Raw genomic sequence first — 24,086 nt, 5'->3', positions numbered from 1 at the left:
GCGGACGTTTTTTCCTGCCAGAATGTGCTCAAAATTGGTAGCCCATAGGAGACAAGGTAGCGGAGGGTAGCGGATATTTTTTGCCATCCACAATATGTTCAAAATCGGTAGCCCATAGAACACCAGGTAGCGGAGGGTAGCGACGGGTAGCGGACAAGTTTTAGACTTTATTTTCACTAAAAGATTGTTTGGAGGAGTCAAAATCGGTAGCCCATAGGAGACAAGGTAGCGGAGGGTAGCGGACATTTTTTCCTTCCAGAATATGCTCAAAATCGGTAGCCCATAGAACACAAGGTAGCGGAGGGTAGCGGACATTTTTTCCCATCCAGAATATGCTCAAAATCGGTAGCCCATAGAACACCAGGTAGCGGAGGGTAGCGACGGGTAGCGGACAAGTTTTAGACTTTATTTTCACTAAAAGATTGTTTGGAGGAGTCAAAATCGGTAGCCCATAGGAGACAAGGTAGCGGAGGGTAGCGGATGGGTAGCGGACGTTTTTTCCTGCCAGAATGTGCTCAAAATTGGTAGCGCATAGGAGACAAGGTAGCGGAGGGTAGCGGATATTTTTTCCATCCACAATATGTTCAAAATCGGTAGCCATAGAACACCAGGTAGCGGAGGGTAGCGACGGGTAGCGGACAAGTTTTAGACTTTATTTTCACTAAAAGATTGTTTGGAGGAGTCAAAATCGGTAGCCCATAGGAGACAAGGTAGCGGATGGGTAGCGGACGTTTTTTCCTGCCAGAATGTGCTCAAAATTGGTAGCCCATAGGAGACAAGGTAGCGGAGGGTAGCGGATATTTTTTGCCATCACAAAATGTCTCAAAATCGGTAGCGCATAGAACACCAGGTAGCGGAGGGTAGCGACGGGTAGCGGACAAGTTTTAGACTTTATTTTCACTAAAAGATTGTTTGGAGGAGTCAAAATCGGTAGCCCATAGGAGACAAGGTAGCGGAGGGTAGCGGACGTTTTTTCCTGCCAGAATGTGCTCACAATATGTAGCCCATAGGAGACAAGGTAGCGGAGGGTAGCGGATATTTTTGCCATCCACAATATGTTCAAAATCGGTAGCCCATAGAACACCAGGTAGCGGAGGGTAGCGACGGGTAGCGGACAAGTTTTAGACTTTATTTTCACTAAAAGATTGTTTGGAGGAGTCAAAATCGGTAGCCCATAGGAGACAAGGTAGCGGAGGGTAGCGGACATTTTTTCCCCCCAGAATGTGCTCAAAATCGGTAGCGCATAGAACACAAGGTAGCGGAGGGTAGCGGACACTTTTCCCGTCCAGAATGTGCTCAAAATCGGTAGCGCATAGAACACCAGGTAGCGGAGGGTAGCGGACAAGTTTCAAACATTACTTCCACTAATAAAAAATATTGTTTTGAGGAGACAGATTCGATAGCCCATAAGACACAAAGTAGCGGAGGGTAGCCGTCCGTGCAAATTTTGTGTGAAACAGTAGCCCTAAGGATCCAAGGTAGTCTAGGATAGAGTAAGGGTAGAGCGCATTTGGCCAACATATTTTCCATCATGAATGTGACCATAAGCGGTATCCATTACAACACATGGTGCGGGCGGGGAGCCGACACTAGTTCCTACATTAGCTTAAGACTTATCACAAATGGTAACCCATAATAGACACAGCACTTTACATTCCGTTCATTGCGACGGCATGCCGACTCCTATAGAATTTATTGCGCATATATTACATTTCAGAGCTGTTTTGAATAAAAGTGTGACACCAGTTTTGAATTGTCCTTCCTGCGGCAACGTCAACTGCCCAGTTTGCCTAGTGAAAACCCAGTCATGATACCCATCCAAATTAAACAGTACTATGTGGTAAGATACTGGTTATAGCGTGAGCTTTAATATCTATATTTCGTTGTCACTTCGAATTTCATTTAGTTTGTTTCACCTTTTTCAACCGCCATTAGATAACCGATAATAATAAAGCAGGTACATCAGGATTTGAAAGGTCTTTACTATCGCTGTATTTTTGTAAATTTTACAATGCGTGTATTGCTATTTAGCTCTTCTAAGAGGGGGGGGGGTCAGTCAAAATTTGAGTAGAGGGGGTTACTCAAATTCATCATGGTTGGCAAGGGGTACTCGAAATTTCGGAGTTTCTGATGAAATTACTGCAACCCACCCACCCCGACCCCCGCCAGACCGTAAATAATGACGGCTACCTAACAGTCGCATGGTCGAGTTACACGAGGCACCTCGGTAGGCAACGCGACGAGCAACGCTGTAGGCAATTCGAGTTGCCCGTGGAGTTGCCTCGTTTGTATGATATCGTCGCGTCGTCCGATGAGGTCAGGCGACGCCGCGTGGAAAACCGACACGTTGGTTTTTCAGGCGACAAGTCAATCATCATCATCATCATCATCATCATCATCATCATCATCGTCATCATCGTCATCATCATTTTATTGCCATATTTAATATTCAAGAAATATAATACAATTCAAATTCCGCAGAATACATTGACAATAAGAAGCTACGAATATAGTCTTGTGCTAGTCGAGCCTAGCCTGTTAACTCATATGTACATTGTATTGATACATGTATTGATGTACGTGTAATTTTGTGAAGAGAAGATGGTAACTGTGACAGTAAAAAATCCCACAAAGTTAGATGATTACAGCTAGAATTCGTTTTATCTTCGTACTTAAGAACATTAACATAGAGCAAGACATTCTCATAAAGATGGCTTTTGTGAACTTACACCTAGAAGTTTGATTTTTGACAAATTCAACAATGTGTTCTATAGTTTTGCACCTGTGTAAGATATTGAAGATTGACCTGCAGATGTATACATTCATGTCCACCTTGTGGTGGTGGTGGTGGGGGGGGGGGGGTATCGTAGCAATGGTCTATGGTGTTCGCGGTAACTTTTTCCTTCTTGCGTTCGGCATACGCATTTAACAGTGTGCTAAAATTGCGTAATGGCTGTATGCATGCGTAATTTCACTTCCGCACTCGATGGATGGAAAAAAAAACTGACTACAAAATACGATGAGCCGTTCAATAAATCTACACTACCAATTCGGATTGTACGATGTACATGTAACATTATTTTAATGTAAACAAGTTCAACGAACAACTTGAACAACTGGGCTGTGTTTCAAACATGCTGCAACGTAACAGCGAAGGGTATACATGCGGCCGTCAGAACACATCGGGCAACCCAAAGGTTAGAGCAGCTAATCCAGGCGCTAGCAGTGTTCGAAATTTATACATTTATATTTATACATCAAAACGTAACTATGGATATTCAGTCTTGCACTGCTCTTGGTAGCCTGCGCGTGGTTGTGGATGGAATTTTTTTGGTAACCGGTGCATTATCATCACGGCTCACGGCTTCACTTTGGCGCTCATCCCCTGTTGTTGTATCGGCGACAACAGGACAATACGTCGTGTATTCCGACATGGGTTCAATTTCACTGCGCTTCTCCGTGTTCTCCATGTTGGGTTGCCCAGAAGTGTCTTTCGATTGATCCTCTGAATCATTTTTCACGGACTCTTTGATCAAATATGGGGACAGTCGAGACGCGATCATCATGAACGGTTGGCATTTAATTTGTTGCAACATTTCTGTCAGTCACTCACTTTGCGTCATAAGTTTCAGAAACTATCGCTCGCCTGAAAATTATCAACGTATACGTAGTTCATAGACACAGTTGATATGATAACGTGCCTTTTAACTACGATGCCGATGTTTCAGAAAACGCCCAGAGAATCCGAAACTTTCCACACAAATGAGTGATTGACAGAAACGTTGCAACAAATTTAATGACAAGCGGGCACTAATATCCTCTGGTTCTCACAAGAGCTCAGTCACGGGGAGTGCTTTCGGAAACATTTTACTGTTTTCCTTTGCGAATAGAAAACGCATAACAATGAAAGAAATGCGTAGAGAGAGAGTCAATTCCAATGCGTGAATACGCATTTTTTGTGCATGTAAACGCGAACACTCTTGATAATATGAAAATAATATGATAAGTAGTAAGGAACATTTTGATGGAGCAAATCAAACATAAAAGTACAGATTTAGCAACTTGCAGAGCTTATGAACATCCTGAATACGTAGATTTTAGAACAAAGGTGAAGATGGCTCTCTAAATTCAGAGAATATTATACTGCGCATACACATTTTCTGAGCGATATAAATTGGATTTAGATACGATGAAAATGTATTCCCCCATACTTCTAAGCCATATGTTACATGGGTTGAATAATGATATATAGTGCAAAATGAGAATACTTTGTGGTACAGCGTGTCTTAATTTAAATAATATTCCGGCCTTCTTTCTTATCATCGCGTTTACCTTGTAATGTTTTGTTTCCATGTAAGGTGCTTATTAATAATTACCCCCGACAAATGATGCTTGGTGAATCTGAACTAGAGGTTGATTTTTCACACACAGTGTAGGACCAAGTACTGATCCCTGTCTCCACATGCGACAGGTAATTGAACTGAATTAATACAATCTACAGACACATGTTGATATCTCTGATAGAAAAGGATTTCCTCTCACACCATAATATAGGAGCTTTGCTAAGAGGATTTCGTTGCCAATGGTATCAAAAGCCTTCGAAAAATCTGGGAAGATTCTTATTGTACTATTTTCCTGGTCAATTTGTGATGTCAGGTGCCTCAGTAAATTTATAAGAGACAACTCTAGATCTGCACTATGGTTCTTACGAAAACCATACTGATGCTTATAAAAAAGTCATGATTGTTAAAATAATTTACAAGCCGATTATTGACAGTCTTGTCCAGAATTTTGCTAATAAGAGGTAACGCTGAAATAGGGCAATATTTTGCAGGAATCTCTTTTGGATCTTTTCAAAGATGGGTACTACTCTAGCAACTTTAAGAGCATCTGAAAATTTACATTTGCAAAAGAAAGATTGAAAATATGATAAAGTGGAGCTGCATATGTTCGGCAGCATTGACTAAAAGCTTCGCAGAAATGTTGTTATACCAAGCATGATTTGTGATCGCCTTTTGGTATAACCAATATAGTCAATGGGCCATCACAGTCTATTGTCTCCCAAATACCATCTTCTCCTAGGCACTTCCCGTCACTATGTTTTCCAGTGAGCTAGGATATTCGGTTATCATAATGTGCTTGTTTGTCATTATCTGGCGGTGGGTATGAGTGTTGGTCCTGTTGCCATGACACTGCAATAGCTAAAATCTGACATTTCCGAAAATGCCATGACACTAAAGGTATATGTATTTGTTGGTATTTGAAGCTGGCAAGTTAATTGCTATCGCAATATAGGTCATGGTCATACCTACTTAGGGTCGTTGCCAAAGCAGTGCCCTGTCGAAAAAACTTTTTCAGGGAAAAGGAGGAAAAGCTTTATGGCTTATATCATATACCTTTGGAATAAAAATGCACAAAACACAATCTAAGTATCTACAAAATTAGGCCATCTATGCAATGCTTGAGCAATACAGCGCTGTAATTTTTCAAAGTCAAAGTGCAATTTAAACTGCAGAAATTGATATTTAAAGTCACTTTCCACAGGTAGAGCAGCACTCTTTACATAGCATGGTTAAACCTGTATTACGCTATATTGAACTTTGCCGGAACACCACTCCCCGATATACGAACACACAATATTGTCAGAAAGCTGAGTATCTGACCTTATTTCTCAGTGCAGTTGCAAGCTGAAACTCCTGAATGAGGTTTTGATCTCCGATAACTTTATGACATGGTCATGTTTCTTTTCAAAGATGAATCTAGGCTCTTTCCATGTAAGTCCCTAGTTTTATTTTCGGAGATATTATCACTACCAAAGTGTGATTTATCATTCTTCTGTGGCAGCAGAGAGGTTACCAAACAAAACTACATGGCCGTAGCCTCCAAGGGGTTGGGACGAAGGGGGACAGCTGCCCCGCCCCCTCTTGAATTTCGGGAAACAGGCAAATTTTTCGAATACACAGAGATGCTTATAAAACACTTATATTTTCCGGGGCGATTCCCAGCACGTGTGCTTTGGATTGATGAATTTATACTAACCTCCAGTGTCGCTGTACCTACACTGACTCGTCGCTGTAATTTCTATTGTTTCTAAGGTTTATTGTACGCTTGGTTAACTGAATCAAGTGTTTCACCTAAATAAAGTACGTCGTCATTCACACGTTAGTCACTTCGGGTGACATTATCATAACAACTTTGGCAAACCCAAAATGTCCAAGTTACTTTGTAATTATTTAAAAAACTCACTCTGTGCATGTTACTATGTCATTATTTGGTGATTTACTGACTGATAGGCATAGGCCAGGACGGGATTTAATCGATATACCTGTCGGACATTTCTGTCAAAACTATAAAGATATATAAAGTAACCCCTCCCGGACCATAATTTAATCGGCTTCATATCAGACATTATTTTGTGCAGTTTCTTTTCCTTCACTTTGGCCCGGGACGGGGAGCAGTATTGAATTAATAATAATTGTCATAAAATCATAATTAACACTTTGTTTGTATATGTACCGGCATTAAAATAGAGACGGTAGTGGTCATTAATTTAGGGCAAGGCCACTATTTTTCATGCAAAAGATTGGGGAAGGTCTCACTATTTTCCACGCAACCAGAGTTGTGCCTCGTGTAACACGGTGCAAAAGTTATACATCAAATATCTGTCCCCATTCTTATTCTATTCGAATAAACCTCGAGTATAATCAAAACCCTTTGTAATATTCCAAGGTGGATCTGTAAGCCGCGAATGAGATCTGCCGAGTGGTCAAGCCAAATACACTGACGTCTTCGAAGTCACCATGACCGAGAGGACAGACTGACAAAAATGAGATTGCGACTGTGACTGACGAAATCACTGCTACAGTGATATAACGGATCACGTTATTACACAGACATAAAAAATCACCACAGATGACGCCCCGACGAAACAAATTGTAGTCCACGATTAAGGACGAGAAACACTAAGCGTTGAATTACTTTAAGACGCAGTTCTAAACTTAAAGATCATGCCACGATAAAAAAGCGAGCTGTAACACATGACAAGAAGAGACAAGTACATGAGCAATGAGGTATTTCAGTGTTTCAGGGTCGCTGAGAGGAAACGGCCCCCTTTCACACTAAGAATCTCTGATAAATAATTACCTAGAAACGCATATGAACCATTTAATATTCGAAAGCTTAGATATTAACCAAGCCAACTGCGCTTATGTTGTATCAAGTGCTTACTCAAGTATCATGTTACTGAAAATTTAAATAACCTTTAAAATCCTTTGTGACAATGCAACAATATTCCCGGTAAAAAATTGTACACCAAATATCAAAGCTATCAGACAAGTACTTTTTGGGAAACACTTTTTGACCAAAAATGACAAAAAGTGCGCCAAAACTGCAAAATTGTAGATTACGTTATAATTTGAATATCTTACATTTTGCCCATCCCTTTGAACCTGTATACCAAATATAAAAGCTGTCAGACAAGTGATTTTGTGAAACATTTTTTTTTTACAAAAATTGACAAAATTTACCTTAAAGGGACATTAGCTGTAACTTTTTACTAATTTTTCACTACTCTGTTTCAATGTATCAACTACAGAATTTTACTATAATCCGATCATCATGACCAATGCTCGGTGCCCTGGTTGCCAACACGGCTTGTATATGTGAAATGACCATTGTTATTGTTGATAAATGTATTCTAGTCCGGATCTAGCTGAAATAAAAAATACTTTCTTGGACTTCTCTCATTGTATCATCACTTTATATGGCAAGTGTAATTGCCTTTGGTCAAGTCCTTTATGTTCTGTATGCCAAACTGTGAAAGCTCATTAGATATGCAAATTAGATGACATAAAAATGCGAAATGACGTTCAATATTGTTTTAACCTGGTATTATCAATGTACATAGCATGTATCACCTACTTTGATCAAGTAATCCTGGTAACTATCCCTAATTAGGAAAGTTCATTAAGTGTGCAAATTCGGAATTGGTTGAAGTAAAATTGCTAAATGACTTTTAATATTCTTTTATCATAGTATCTTCAATGTACATAGCAAGTTTCATCAACTTTGGTTGAATCAATAAAGATATAGATCCTTAATTAAGAAAGTTCATTAAAGATGCAAATTAGGAATTGGCTGATTTAAAAATGTTTAACATCTTGCAATAATGTTGTATCACAGTATCTTTAATGTAGATAGCAAGTTTTGTAAACTTCGGGGGTCAATTCAGATAAATATCCCCAATTTGGAAAGTTCATTAAACATGCAAATTAGGTATTGCCTGAAGTAAAAATGCTTAATGACTTTGAATATTGTTGAATCATAGTGTTTTCAGCGTATGAAGTAAGTTTCATCAACTTTGGTCAAGTCAATCAAGCTATATATCCCTAATTAGACAAGCGACCTAGAGGCCGATATAGTTCCACTGTGTTTATGTAGAGAATAACTACTTTTGACACATGTTGATGAAGAAGGTGGAAATCTTTGATAGCTCATTTCAGTGGCCAAAAAAAGTGGATAAAATAGCTGCTAAAATACACAATTGAAAATGTCATCATACTTTGAATATATCACATCAGATCATCCCTAGGAACATGTCAACCAAGCTATCTGATGAGTAGTTTTTTGAGAATAAAATTTTCTGACAAAGATGGCAACAATTGCCCCAAAAAGAAAGATTGCAGTTTTCATCATAATTTCAATAAATATCATTGAGTTCATCTATGGACCTGTATACCAAATTTCAAAGCTATCAGATGAGTAGTTTTGGAAATACACATTTTTAGACCAAAAATGGCAAAAATTGCCCAAAAATTACAGATTTCATCAGAAATTCAATACATATTACTAAGTTCATCTATAGAAACCTGTATACCAAATTTCAAAACTATAAGACCTGTACTTTTGAGAAATACATTTTTTTAACAAAAATGGCAAAAATTGCTTTAAAATGCAAATTTGCATATTTCTGCACAATTTGAACAAATCTGAAATAGATCATCCAAAGGGACATATGTACCAAATATCAAAGCTATCTGACTAATAGTTTTGTAGAAGGAGATTTTTAAAGATTTTTTTACCAAAATGACAAAAATTGCCTTAAAAATACAAATATGCAAATTTCACCACGATTTGAACAAATCTGACTGAAGTCACCCTAAGTAAACTGCATATCAAATTTCAAAGCAATCGGACAAGTGGTTTCAGAGAAGAATATTTTTTTTACCAAAAACAGTAAAAAATGCCCAAAAATACAAATATGCAAATTTCACCATGATTTGAACAAACGTAAGTGAGGTCACCCCAAGTAAACTGCACATAAAATTTCAAAGCAATTGGACTTGCGGTTTCAGAGGAGGCAATTGTTGACGGACAACAACGACGGACAACGACAGAAAATCAACCTATTTGATAAGCTCCCCTGGCTGACAGTGGAGCTAAAAAGTTCATTAAATATGCAATTAGGAATTGCCATGAAGTAAACATGCTTGACAACTTTCAATAATGTTAAATAGTATCTTCTATATACATTGCAAGTTTTGTTAACTTTGGTAGAGTCAATCCGTATAACTAAATATACCCAATTAGGACAATTCATTAAATATGCAAATTGGCAATAATCTTTCATGTAACCCCTTACTATCTTTCACAGCTGATATATCCTGGTGTGATCAACATTTGTAGCAAATCTAATCAAATTGTGTGCAGTCATTCTCAATGTATATCAGTTGTTTTAATCATTAATTATGCAAATTAGCAAAAAGTATGTAAGCCAAACCCACCAAAAACTAATCAGTCTTGCCATTTGCTAACTAAATCTATGTACCAGATTTGATTCTAATCTAATGAGCCGTTTTTGAGATATACGGCCAACAGATGGATAAATAGACACACAGACATCGCTGCGACATAAGCTCATGCATGTATTAACACATGAGCTAAAACGATGCATTTAAATTTGATTATCCTTAGGCTGGGTTCACATATAACGGTTAGTGGGGCTGGAGGAATCGCAATTGAATTTTACTTTTTCAGATCCACCCCCCACCCCACCCCCCAATTTTCGTAGAGCCGCATATTTATTAGGTATGCACTCAAAGAAAAAAAAACATGTATTTGGCAGTTCTGCTCACAGATGTACAACACTGCTTGTTATTAGCAATTTGTAGAGCCATATTCCTAAGGCAAGTTCTCTAATATTTAAACACATCAGTGGACTTTTTGATTTATCAGTCCAAGTCAACTTTAGCTAAATCCAACTCTGGCCATGCCAATGGCACCTGCTGAAGAACATACAAAATGACGATCATGAGAGAGTATGCAAATTGTGAATTCCTGCATACATTATATGCTTAAACGTTTTACGAAATTGACAATACTGTAAGGTAAAAATATTCTATCAAATAAACGTTTAAATCTCTGAAATGTTTGGTGTAACAATGGTAAATTTGGTAAAATCAAACCATTTAGTCACATTTTTCATTTAAATTAGTCTTTACTGAACAAAGTTTTACTTTAATTTGTGTTTTATTATTTTACTATGAGAATGTGAAAATTTAGAAAATTTAGCATGGTAACCCCCATCTTTTTTCTTTAATATTTGATTATTCTCATATGCCAGAACTCAAAACTCCCTGATAACTTTCAAGTCTCCTGCTCTTCCATGTGCTGCTTTCTGGCCTGATCTTATGTACAAGTATGTTTCACTGCCATGAGCGTCACATGACCCAAACTCTCCTTCAGCTATTTCATAGTCAGAGCTACATGTATCTCTGTCACTGCTGGTATGCAGTGACAGTGACACTGCCCATAGACAGCAGAAGCAGGGCAGGAGCAGTATTAACTTTGATAATTTTGACAATAATTTTGTTCAGTTTATACAACTGCATTCTTGCTCTTTTTCCTACAGCATATTGCAATTCGAACTGTCCAGTATTCAGCTTGCGAACACAGTCTGTGAATATGTATCCTGCATTTGTATCACAGACAAATGACTTTACTCTGGAGTCTATAATTCATTACCACCAAATATTCAACATATGCAGGCTTTTGATGACAAACTGAATATTGTGTGTTTCAGCATGCTGTAGGGAGACAGCAAGAACTGTATTTGATATATTGCATAGAAATATTGAAAACATTATCAACAGGTGCTAACAGGTGCAGCAGTGCTCCGATACTAATTGGCCTACTTGTTTGTTTTTTTAATGAAAATATACATGTAAAGTGTACATCTTTTCAAGACAAAAATAGTGAAATGCGACAAAATGCTTCTAGATCTTGTTTAATTATTGCTAACATTAGAACAATTGGATGACATTAAAATGTTATTCAATTTCCATTGAATTACCCACCAAACCTTGGAATTGTAAAAAAGGGAATCAAAATATTTTCATATCCCCCTTCAGGCAGAGCAAAATTTTCAAGTCCCCCCTCTACTACCCCAAAAGTTTTCGACTCCCCCTCATTTTTGTGAAGGCAGCCATACACTGCAATGGAAAATGTGCAAATACAATCTTTCTATGCAACAGATTTACTTGTAATAACGAAAGTAGTCTAGATGTTTGTCAGTGATGTCACCATAGTTTGCTTAACTCACATGGATAACTATAAGCTGTATTTGTAGACATCTATCTCTCATTAGCAAACAATCATCAAGCAAACTATTTTTAAACAACAAAAGATAAAAACATTAATTTGCACCTACAGGGTATAATTTCAGTGAAAAGTATTTCATTATTGAAATAAGAATGTGACGTGACATAAGAAGATTTACAGGAAGATGAGGTATAATTGCTCACTCATGATAATTTTGATATTTATAGTGTGGTGAGTGTCAACTGCACCTGCTTGCCACTAATTATGCTGAAGTGCTTTCAGCTTTCTAAACAGTCTGGATATCTTATCTATGAATAGCCTGAACTGAAATTCACTTTTTCACAGTAACAATGTTGACAATATACATACAGGCTGTGTTAAATAGATGAATACAGACATTTTGACATACTTTAGCCAACAGAGTAGGTGATAACAGAACAAAATTTCCAGAAAAATTGAAATCTTGGAGCTGCATACTCTCGAATATCATTTGGCTTGAACAGGTTTCTAATATTTTGTCACTCAAAAATCCCTTTGGCTCAAAGTTGGTAGTCAGCGAAGATTTTTCGACCACAAACAGGAAAAACTGACCTAAAATACAAATATGCAAAATCACTGCAATTTGACAAACCTGACATGTCACCCCTAGCAACCTGCACATCAAATTTCAAACTTGTGCAAGCTCTTTTTAGAGATTTTTTGACCAAAAATGGGAATTGTCCCGAACTTACAAAGTCCGCAATTGTTCGAACAAACTCTGGTTCCCTCTAGCAAACCACATACCAAATTTCAGACCAATAGGACAAACGATTTCAGAGTCGAAGATTTTTTGACAAAAAAAACCAACAAAATTGCTGGAAAATACAAATATGCAAAATTTGAACTTCAGTTTTCCCTAAGAACCTGCAACTGAACTAGCAGTTCCTGAAAAGAAGATGAATGTTGATGGAACACAGAGGATGGAGGACTGAGGACAATCCACTTATCTGAATAAAGCTCTGTGTCATTGACAGCAGGCTAAAATCTCATTTAGGGGAACACCATTTGATATCGTGGGGGGGGGGTATGGAGGATTTTCGCCAGGTGAGATAGAAGAAAAAAAATTGATCCTGCCATGGCCTGAGAAAAAAAAATTGTCATAACTGACAATAGTGAAAAAAAAAAATTGTCACAATGCACCAGAAATTAGCAAAATTTGGAAACCCTATTCTCATGTATTCTTTGCCGGCGCGCCGCCATAGGCGGCGCAAATGTTTTTACCACAAGCAATTCTTATGTTTTTTTCCCAGCACTTATGATATAAGCATGCACTACATAGGTCTACTTACACCTCAGTGCACTCAATGTTTTCCTTCCCTTTCCTGACCCAAGAAATCATATTTCAGGACTTCTGATGCAATATCTCAATGGCATAGGCACTATCTAAAGGGGACTTTTTGACTTCTGTAATTGTGAAAATTTTAAAACACAAGACAGGAGTCAATAAACTAGTGTTAAAATCAATATAGTATTCTCTAAATATAAATATATTAGGAAGATGTAAAAGTTGACAATGAAAAATTGAGGAACAACAAATGTAATGAAATACAAGGGAGAGGGTCACTAAAAATTGAAAACTTCAGGGGGCGTTACTCAAAATGTGGAGAGGAAGAAGGGGGCGGGGTTACTCAATTTTTTTTGGCGAAATAAATTGAAACACATCTCAGATTGCACCATTGCACACATCCATTTCTCAAAATTTTCAATGCGAGAGGGGGGCACCCCCTCTCGTGCTCTCCCCCCTGGCTCTTCTAACAGTGTTACTGGTAAAAGACAAATTTAAAATACCTATCAGATTGCACTACACTGCACCGTGGCGCACATCAATTTCTCAAAATTTTCACAGGATCTAGGACAAAACTGAACTGTTGTGAATTCATCCTTTATTATCACAGAAACATGTTTTCATTTACCTCAATTCAATGACCATTTTGACAGTTAAACATACCATATTCATGCTTTTCATTAGAAGCTGGCAGCTGGAGAAATGACACAAGAACGTCACAAATTTTCCGTTCCTGTATATTTATTTATCTTCAGTCTCTGGCAAACAGAACTGTTTTTCACAAATTGTATTGTCATTGTTTGGTTGTTGAATATTGTGACACAAACACTGATCATGCATAAATGTAAAAAAATATTGCAGTGTTCAATGTCATTTTCAAACAGTTTTACCAAATGCAAAATAACCTGAAACTCCTCTCAGATTGCACCATTAAACACATCAATTTCCCAAAATTTCCAATGCGAGAGGGGGAAACCCCCTTGTGCTCTCCCCCTTGGGGTGTTCTAACTGTTTCACTAAGTAAGAAAAAATTAAAAAACACCTCTCAGATCGCACCAAACTGCACCATTGCACACATCAATATCTTAAACTTTCAATGCAAGATAGGGAAAGCCCCTGTGACACTTCCCCCTAAGCCTCTCACGTGTTCTCCCCCTGTACTTTCAAATTCTGCCCGGTCAGATATCCTAGTGAAAACCCTGTCATAATAACCATCCAAATTAAACAATATACTATATGGTTAGATACTGCGTGAGCTTTTATATCTTTATTTTATTGTGACTTGCAATTTCATTTTGATGGGTTCACCTTTTTTGAACCATCATGAGATAACTGATGATAGTCTAGCAGAGTACATCAGGATTTCAAAGGTCTTTACTGTTAAATTGCTGTATTTTGTAAATTTTACAAATACATGTATTTGTATTTAACTTTTCTAAGTGGGGGGGATCAGTCAAAATTTCAGAGTTAGAGAGGGGAGTTACTCAAATTCATCATGGTTGACAGGGGGGGTGTCACTTGAAATTTCTGAGTTTCAGGCCGTAAATAATGACGGCTCCCTTATATACAACGCATCACAAACTTGATGACAAAGAAAAAAAAATTGCATTGCTACTCCATTTGAAAAAAAAATTGATGCAGCTCTTACAGTAGAAAAAAAAAATTGCTGTCACTGTGACAGGAAAAAAAATTTGCTCCCATACCCATTTCCTCCATACCCCCCCCCCCCAAAAGAAAAATCAAATGGTTCTCCCCTTATGAACGGTCTGTAAGAAGTGTTGTGCTTTAGGAGCAAAATTAATGTGAAAGGAAGATATTGTATAGCGCTGATTCTCACTACATGAAAGATGAAACACACATGCAAAGAAAATATCTGTAAAGGCATTTTTCCATCAAAGTCACAATACTCAACATCGTCAAACTCTAAGGTGATGTTGAACTTGTTCACCCATAATGCAACTAACATTATGTAACTTGACACCCCCTGAAAAAGAACTCACGAAAGATGATACAGTTAAAATTGGTAAATAGGTGCTTTAATTGAAATATATAGAGACCTCTTGCATGTGATAAAAAGGAATATGTTTGAATGAAATCTTATTTGAAATTCTCAATGTTTGTGCTTGCAATTCAGTGAGAAGACTCAAAATCACCAAAAAAGTATTGCTGTTCTTCTGTATTGCCCTTGATAGCAGGCCAACACATTGACATTTCAAATCTTATCACATTTGAAGACAATCACTGGACATACGTGGGTCATGGTGCACTTTCCTCAGTTCACACATGCCAAAGTAATAGCTCCAGACATGAAAATAATAATGGCTGGCAAATTTTGATAATATCAGAAAGAAAGTAACATTGCATATATGTATGCTCCAATACATTGTCCTTGTGTCTATAGGGATTAAAAAGCTATTTAAGTTTGTAAGAATTACATCATCCATCAATTTTACTCCTTTGTACATGTATGTATCATTTATATGAAGATGCAATCCACATGGGGATTGGACTAATCATACCAGTGTGATAATTAATATTATCCTGCATTTGCATTGCCTAGGAGTAGTCTATAGTGATAGTGAAACTGTAGTCTCTTGTAAATGTTTGCTTTCCTAATGCTATGGCTCAGATTTTAACATGCCATTTCAGTTATTTCCAGTCCCTGTTGTACAAAACTTTCCCTGCACTGGGTATTTTTCAGCTTCAGACTTTGTTACTGTGACAAAATGCCTGTCAATGGCTTCTTCCTCAGCCTCAGTCAGTGGTACTTTTCATCCATGAATGTAGCATGCTTCCTCCTATAGAAAGGTAAGAAATGAGAAATTGAACAATTTAAAAATTAGAGACATAAGGACACTGAACTTTGATCATTGTTTGAAACTCTTTTCATATTCAGGATGTCAGTTTGTCTAATCCTCTTTCTCCCAAGTGGTATTTATTTCTATGGTTTGTCTATGGAGCCTGTTAGAAAGAGGATTATATGGAGTCAAGATACTGCCAGGCATCAAAATTAGTGTTGTTCAATGATAGCCTACACTTGAGTATAACCCCTCACATTGTCTAATATTCACCCCATGATAATTCCTTCCAAAGCCCTCCCAAAAAGTAAAATCAATGGCATAAGTCTTCCAAAGGAACCAGTTTTAAAGATCCCATTCAAAGCAAACAATCACACAGATATACCTTGTTAAAGCAAAGCAGTCTGTGGTACTGTCTCAGATTTTGAAGCAGGGGGTTGAATGGAGGGAAATCACTTGCTTAACTGACATAGTTTCTATGGAATTTAACTTGAATAATGCAATACAGTATAGATAAAAGCTACATTTAGCATCCACTACATCCTGACTAAAAGGCCACTTTGAGACTGGTTTGATTAGCTGTAATACATAAACTACACATTTGTATAGACATCACAAAAACACACATCATTAGACAGTCTTAATTTAAGTTTAATTAAAGGGACAGTACACCTGTTACTTTTCTGATTTAAAAAAAATGTTTTGTACCAACTAAACTATCTTTTCTTCTCCCTTGAAATATCAAGTTTTCACCAAATCAAAGTGCACTGTAAATTGTGGTGTGGACTAAAATTAATTTGCTAAAAATCACAATTTCATATATGATATATGCTGTCTTCACAAGTTAACACTGGACATGCAACATGCTTTTCTCATAGAAAAAGACAGTGCAGTTGGTACAATTAAGAACAAAATTAATTACAAAATCATCAAAACTTACAGCTACTGTTCTGAGGGAACAAACAGAGTGTCTGACATTTGTTCTGAATAGATAGGTTGCAGTCAACTCAGATTGTATAGTTTGTTTTGAAAAATTGTCAATACAAAAAAGTTTCACTGAATTTCCCTGGATACCACAGTATCTGGTTTTGATGATATGAATATATGCAACCTATTTATACACATATCTAATGGAACCCGGATGTGACAGGATCAGACTCAGAGATGGTGGAGATCTTTTCACAAAAGCAGTTTATACCTCACTTAAAAGGGAAGAAAGGACAAGATAAAGGTCAAGAAGAGGTATTACTGCAGAAAACTTGGGAAGGAGAATAAAATTCCAGAGTTTAATATCATCATTACTTCACGTCAGTTCCACATCCTAAGCTGCCATGAGTGAGAGGAACAAAGAAACCCTATCAATGATAATTCATCCCTCTAGTGTGCATAAATGAGGTCTATATCTAGAAACATACTGACTGGCTGTAGGCCTCAATGACTGAAAGTTACTAAAATAATTTCCCCTTAATTTAAGAATTAAAGGAAATTATTTAATTTCAGGTAACTCACAACTTAACAGGCAAACACATGTACACGTACTGTGTTGTCCTTACAACCACTCAGTACACTGGCAAGGCGTCAGTATATCATTAACAATTCACTGACCAGTTTTATATGGCTTCTCTTTCTCATTTCCAGAAGAACATGGTGCTTTCTTTTCCTTTGCATCTTTTCCCTTGAAGCTAAGCAAAAAAAGCATACATCATGTATAAATCATTTAGCAAAACTAAATATTTTTACCTGAAGTCATGTAACTGAATATCCATCTTAGAAATGCAGAATGTCTGTATTTGACATTGCAGAAGAAGAGATAACTTATGAGCACTACTCAATCATGATTTGGGAGTACCTGCCAGACAGTATCACTTTCCCACCTGCACAGTCAGTAAAAAGCAGTATTGAGCCAAAAGTATATGTATTTTCAACCACTTGGCTTTATATGTTGTAAGAGCTTTAGTCTAAAAATCATGTGTACAGTATCTCTGTCTTCAGGGACCTTCAAATTCAAGGATATATTAAAATGCACCGTATGAGAAATGTTTTGCTTCACATGTAAAAAAAAATTAACAAAGAGAATATTCCCAAATCATGATTGTCGAGAAAGAAGGCTAAAAATGACAAGCTTTTAAAAAACAAGGTAACTTTCATTCTCATATTTTCAAATGACTTTGTATGGGAGACGTGATCTATTTACAATGCCAAATTTCCTTCAGTTAAAACACTCTAGACTGTAATGAAGCCTGATCTTCCAGTTCATCAATTTCATGTTCTGTGAGCACCATGCCCCTAAGAAATTTGCAAGATGCAAGAACAAGAGCATGTGCAGCATTCTGAGACAGTTGATGAATCCCAGACACCAGAAAAAGTTTATTTACAAAACATGCACACGCTATCATGTTTGCAATTTTCTTGGCAATTGATAGTTTTAGCTACATGAATATGGCACATACAGCCCCTGATATTTTAGGAGGCAGGTTGATGCAGTTGGTCTATATTAATAAGTTCGATGATGAGAAACCAACTCCGTTTTTGGCCTAAATGATTGAAAAGCAAACAAAGGGATACTTTGGAATGAAATTTATGTACAGTATACATGTAGTTCATCATGTGAGTGTTTGATGTTCAGTGTTTCATCTAGAGAGGGCGACGGGGGGATTCCCCCTCTGTTGACATGTTGGCACCCCCTGGTAATTTGTCAAGGGGGGACCAGCCCCCCATGAAATGGTGCGAGTTACATGTTAGAGATACAAGTAGAACATATGAACTGATGAAATCCCCCTTTGATTTTCTGGTAAAGGGGAAAATCCCCCCAATTGATGCCATCTTGGATGAAACACTGGATGTTGATGACATCTTGTTTATCTTTTTTTGAAGTGATCGGATTGGTTGATATGCAAATGAGCCATTGGTTATTTGAGTCTACAACTGCAGAAGTGCCTTTGCTCAACTACGACAAAACAAGGAAGTAACAACAACAAATGCATAAAATGGTTTTATTTATTCCTATTTTTACACACATACTGTTGCGAAGTATTTGTACCATGATAACATGACTTCTGGATGCATGATACTATCTGAGTCTATCTGGCATATATTTATACTGCATTACGAAAATTATTCAGAACTTACAATATCACTTTTATGATCAACATCCTTGGGACAGAAATTCATGACAGCGATCTCAGGACTGGGATCCATGGTAGTGTCCTAGGACAGGTATCCATGACAACATCTTCACCCAACTCCTATAGCTTTAAAAGAACAAATCACATACACACCGCAGTGAGTTCAAAATGAAAGCTAATGACTCTGAGTCTTGATCACCACTTCTACAACCTTGGCACTTTTTCCCCCCATGATTCAAAATAAATCAAATTGATGAAGCCCTAAACTGCAACTTCTGTGACTAATTGTACCCGTTTTTGTAAAAAATAATGGGGATTATAAATGGCAAAATGGCTTTCCCATATTATAGCAACCTAGAAGCTAGCACACATGTGAAAATCAGCCTTGGTAAATTTCCCCTTTAAATAGCACAGACTGCAATTTTTAAAATTTCATCAAACTTACAGCAACTCACTGGACCCCATTAAAAGAGTATAAAATTGTATTTCATAATCAGAGTTCTCCACAGGCCCATTAAATGTGGCAGCTAGCTGAGTGTTGGAATTACCCACTTACAAAACATGTAACAAAATAAGGCCACTTTGGAATGTGACTTTCTTTCAACTCTGTATTTTTGCGGTAGTTTTTGAAGGATTAAAACGTTCGGTATTTATCATTGTCAATACTCTTACAAAGTGTTTCAATTTCAAAGAAATTTTTTTTCTAGAAAACTGACCGGCTTCATGCTACATGTAACTTCACTTGATACACAGTGAAGTTCCATGTAGTTACAAAGTTGTTATTCTCGATTGCTTTTTGAGAGTGTATTTATCATGTGATCATCATGTCTGCTGTGTAGAGTGACATATTTAGGAAAGTTGTGACAGGTACTCAATTTTTATGCAAATAGTATGCTAATGTTATGCTAAAATATGGAAATGAGGCAGCACAATTTTTCAATCCTATCGTGGAGACCATTGATGTTGCGATTTACAAGATTTATTATATTAATATGTAAACAGAATTGCTATTCCCCAATATGTCAGAGAATTTGCCGTCTTGATGTTAAGAAGAGGACGGTTTCATTTGATTTGTGAATACAGACTTTGGGGGGCAGAATTTGAGAAAAAAAGGGATGGGAGGGTCTCCTTTGGCAATCTCATGCATACCAATTAACCCCCGACCCACCTGCTCATAATTACTGAAGTCTCCCTCAGTTGAGTTTGGTACAAGAAACATAGCTTTTGATTGTTATTGGGAATTAAAACATACCATGAGCGTTAACACACTGAAATCTTGAAAATGTTTTGATAGTACAGCATGCCAGGAAATAAAGATTGTTCATGCTTCCATGTCGATTTATTCTCAGCAAAGTCAGCCACACATCTGAATAAAATTCTGAGTGAATCGCAAACCATAAGACCTGGGAACTTGGTACATGATTATGGAATGTGAAACATAAATCAGGCTTACCCCTTCAGCATGGCTGACTTTCTGATTATTTTTTTTCCAAAGGATATGCTCGATAAACAATAATTATTGCTCGTGAACTTTATATTTATTAGCCAAGATTTAGTTTCAAACTCCCAAGAATACTATAATATTAACATATAATCTACGTATTCTTATTTCACTTGATGATATAATGTTTTAATAAAATCTCTTTCACCCAGGAAAATATATTATATGTAGACAAAGAGGAAATATATAGGGGAAAGAGCATTCCTTAATTAAGATATATACTTAAAAATACAACAATTATTGAATGTTTGGACTGACCCAGGTATTCTAAGCTGGATTCGAATGCACAGTCAAAGGCAATGTGATGCCAATGGTAAAGGCTTACATTCACTGGGTAAAGGGCTGAACGAATAGCGAAGAATCAAGCGACAACTGAACAAAAGAAGAGTGAGCTCTGTCTCGAAAAATCTCCAGATTTCCGGTGGAAGCACATGTTTGACATGGCCCAGACGCGCACGGTTTGCGCTTCCACTGAAAGATTGGAGATTTTTTGAGACAGAGCTCATAATATTAGCTGCAGTAGGACTCGGACTAAGTCACCTCGACCCCTGTCCGTTTCGACCCCAGTATTTCACACTCTCTTGTTGTGCTCACCTCTACCTTGTCATATCTTTCTTGTTTCATGACGTTTTACTGAATATATCATGTATCTTTCCTGGGAAAATTGGCTTCTAAAACAAACAATTTAGCTGTTTCGATACACAAAATGCGGAGACACTTTTACGACCAAGCGCAGCGCGCAGACTGTTCATAGTTTTTGGCGACTTTGATGGACCCGGCCTAGCCCTACGTACAATGCTGTGTGTTCCCAGAGTTATATGGGGAGGCCATACAAGGCCGGGAACACACAGCAAGGACACCGGCCGGTAACCTGAGAGGTCTGCCAGTTGCGAGCTCGGCCAGTGCCCGCGCCGACCAACTCGGCCAGTGGGAGAGGTCTACCACTTACATTGCGTACATTTTCTCTTCACAGTCAACAGATGCTTTTATACGCATGCCAATTTTAGTTTTTTTTATGTTATTTTGTTGAACATTCAGTAAACAACGAGAACGTCTGACGTTTAACTCTGAAAAACACATTGGTCGACCTCACCCTTTCAACAGATCGCGGGTAGGGAGTACGATCGAGAGGTATAAATTGGCAGTAACAATGACTTAATCATTGATCGTTGGATGAATAACGTTTTATGCTATGGTTTGACGGTAGTAAATCGTAGGTTCAAAGGTATTTTAATGGAAAGCAAAATACGATGTACCACATTCCGGCCGATGTCATCGTGTAGTTAGCGTTGAAGCGAGATAACCTCCATGGCGGAAGGAAGTTTGCAAACATCGCGCTCATGAATGACATTGACATTGCTTAGCGAGACCTAGAAAATAGAAGAATACTGTAGTCTCATCATATAACCATACTCCTACTGGCCCAGCTCGCAACTGACTGACCTCTTTTTATTCGGCCCGGCCTGGCCCTGCATCAGAATTACACGGCGGCCGTGGTATGCATAACCGCGGCCGCTGTGTAATGAACCACACGTAACTGTGCCCTGAATACCGTGCTGTGTGTTCCCGGCGTTATACGGCGTCCCACCGCACACAATGTATCTGTCGAGCCATTCGGGTGCGTTCCCGACGTTACAAGGTTCCACTAAAGTCTTTCAAAGTGCTATGAGCATCGAAAAATCTGAGGACGTACTTTCGAGATGATAATGAGACAAGTTTCATTCATACCGAAGGGGTCGAAATGGTCAGGGGTCGAGCGTGGGTCGAGTGACTCGTAGAAGCCACTGCAGCTCACAAGTTACCCGCGACAAAAATCGGGAAAGGGTTATTAGCTTCATAACAGCCGCACAGTGTCTTATAGGAATACAAAGCAGTAGGCACTTACCACTATCTTTCTTTAACTTGAACAAAAACCGGGAACGTAGTTAGTGTTCGGTAGATGTGCTGTACCACGACCCTCCACGACCGTGGCTGTACAGTCGGTCCCGCTGGCTGAAGCTGTTCGCACTAGTTACGCACACACGGCAGACATAACCATCCGAGTTCAGAATATAGTGCGTGCCGTGTTGGGCTTAATTGACACGTTAAAGGTTGATAGTTTGGTGTAATTGTTTGACATTAAGCAAGTACTATACTTTTAAACAATTACTAAGAAGATACAAATAGATGAAACTTTGAAATTATGATCCGCTACCTCCGCTACCGTTCGCTACCCAAAATCTCATTTGCATAAATGAATCGTGCCTCATATCCTGCGATAATTGGCGCTTTATCCGCGACGAAGCTCTCATATCACCCGAACCTATCACTTTAACCCAAACGGTATGATATCACATGAAAACGTGATCTAAGAAGGTTACATAATTAGTGACTCACATTATAAACTCGATATTAACACATATTTTGGCAACGACGTTCACGATTATGAGGTACACAATGCGCGCCCAAGACGAGTCTGACGTTTTCCTGGTTTCTCTACGACCGCGTAACTGATCATTGAAAACTCAGCTTTTAATCAAAATAACTTTACAAGACTCGTGGAGAAGAAACGAGCAATTTAGGAAACACGATAAAAGACAGTAATTATTCTGCTGGCCTCTATCTCTCGAAAAAATTTTTTCCAGTTTTCATCAGGTAAATTTGAATGATGTACGCCTCTATGTAGGCCTACATGGAAAATCCAAATCAGTTCTGAATGCCCGCATTTTCTCTACTGACAGCTGTTTGCAAAGTCATTCATCGACAAAATTTCATCGAGAGATCCGACGGATCACAATGACGTCAGTTACGTGAACGTGGGTGTAAAGTGGAATGTCATATTATTCCCGGGGATCAAAGAAAAAACTTGAATAAACCTAGAACTATGGATTCACTTCGTACCGCGGAACAAATCAATCATTGTGCCGGAGAACGGACGCAGCGATGCGTGGACGTGGTGGACGTTCATTGGAATGAACGTTGCCTGCCAGCCCGCCCACCGACCAAGCATCGTGGTACACGAATAAAAAAATCCTGACTAGGAACAAGAGGGTGGCACCCCATAAAAACCGCACATAAACCCCTTTGAAATCTTGAAAAATAAAACGATTTATTCAATTGGTTGCTCGGAGCAAATTCCTATGAACATATGTAACTTGAATCTGTAGATGGCGGTCTTTGTAACCCGAAGTGGGTCAAATTCGCTTGCAATCTGTGAGCGGAGTTTTTTTGCGATGCTTTTCCACAATCTCCCATTACTGTCGCATGGGGGCGCAAGGCATAATTTGCCACTCGGGACTACTTTGTATTTCACTTATAAGATGATGAACAAAACTGAGGATTTTATCACAAAGTTTTCAAGCCTTGTAAGACTTGAAGGAGAAGAATGCATCCTGAATGCATTCATATGATGATCTTTGTAATTAAACAGCTAATTATTTGTTTATTTCAGACAAAACGCATTGTAATTTTAATGCATTCAGAGTTATGTAGATTTGTTTTATTTGTGACTATGTTGAAATAAATTTATTTTTTTCAAAAAAAAAAAATAAAATAAAAAAAGAGAGGAACTACTTGTACGTAAATGCCAGTTCAATGTGATACATTTCATTACAGAAACACACTGTCAGTCAATTTTTGAAAGCTTTTTCACATAGAGAAGAATCTCTAATTCAAATTTGCAAAAATAACAATTGTTATAAAGTTAGACTAGTCCCCAGTCGCCTGGCTTTTCTCGACAGCTGAGTTACTACCTGGCCAAG

General features: G+C 38.0%; 2 long non-coding RNA genes across 2 annotated transcripts in view; one reads left to right on the top strand and one right to left on the bottom strand.

Moving 5' to 3' along the window:
• The window catches only part of LOC139136806 (uncharacterized), a 260,926-nt gene that overhangs the window by 203,078 nt on the left and 33,762 nt on the right, over nucleotides 1-24,086 (top strand). The window lies entirely within an intron of this gene.
• On the bottom strand, nucleotides 17,048-22,540 carry LOC139136799 (uncharacterized). Its single transcript, XR_011553246.1, has 3 exons — nucleotides 22,232-22,540; nucleotides 18,850-18,971; nucleotides 17,048-17,402 (listed from the first exon to the last, which is right to left on the bottom strand). It is a non-coding gene; the product is annotated as an uncharacterized lncRNA (long non-coding RNA).

The sequence above is a fragment of the Ptychodera flava genome, chromosome 7 (assembly GCF_041260155.1).
Source record: "Ptychodera flava strain L36383 chromosome 7, AS_Pfla_20210202, whole genome shotgun sequence".
NCBI lineage: Eukaryota > Metazoa > Hemichordata > Enteropneusta > Ptychoderidae > Ptychodera > Ptychodera flava.
The sequence above is the reverse complement of the archived record's forward strand: the minus strand, read 5'-3'. Positions and strand labels throughout refer to the sequence as shown.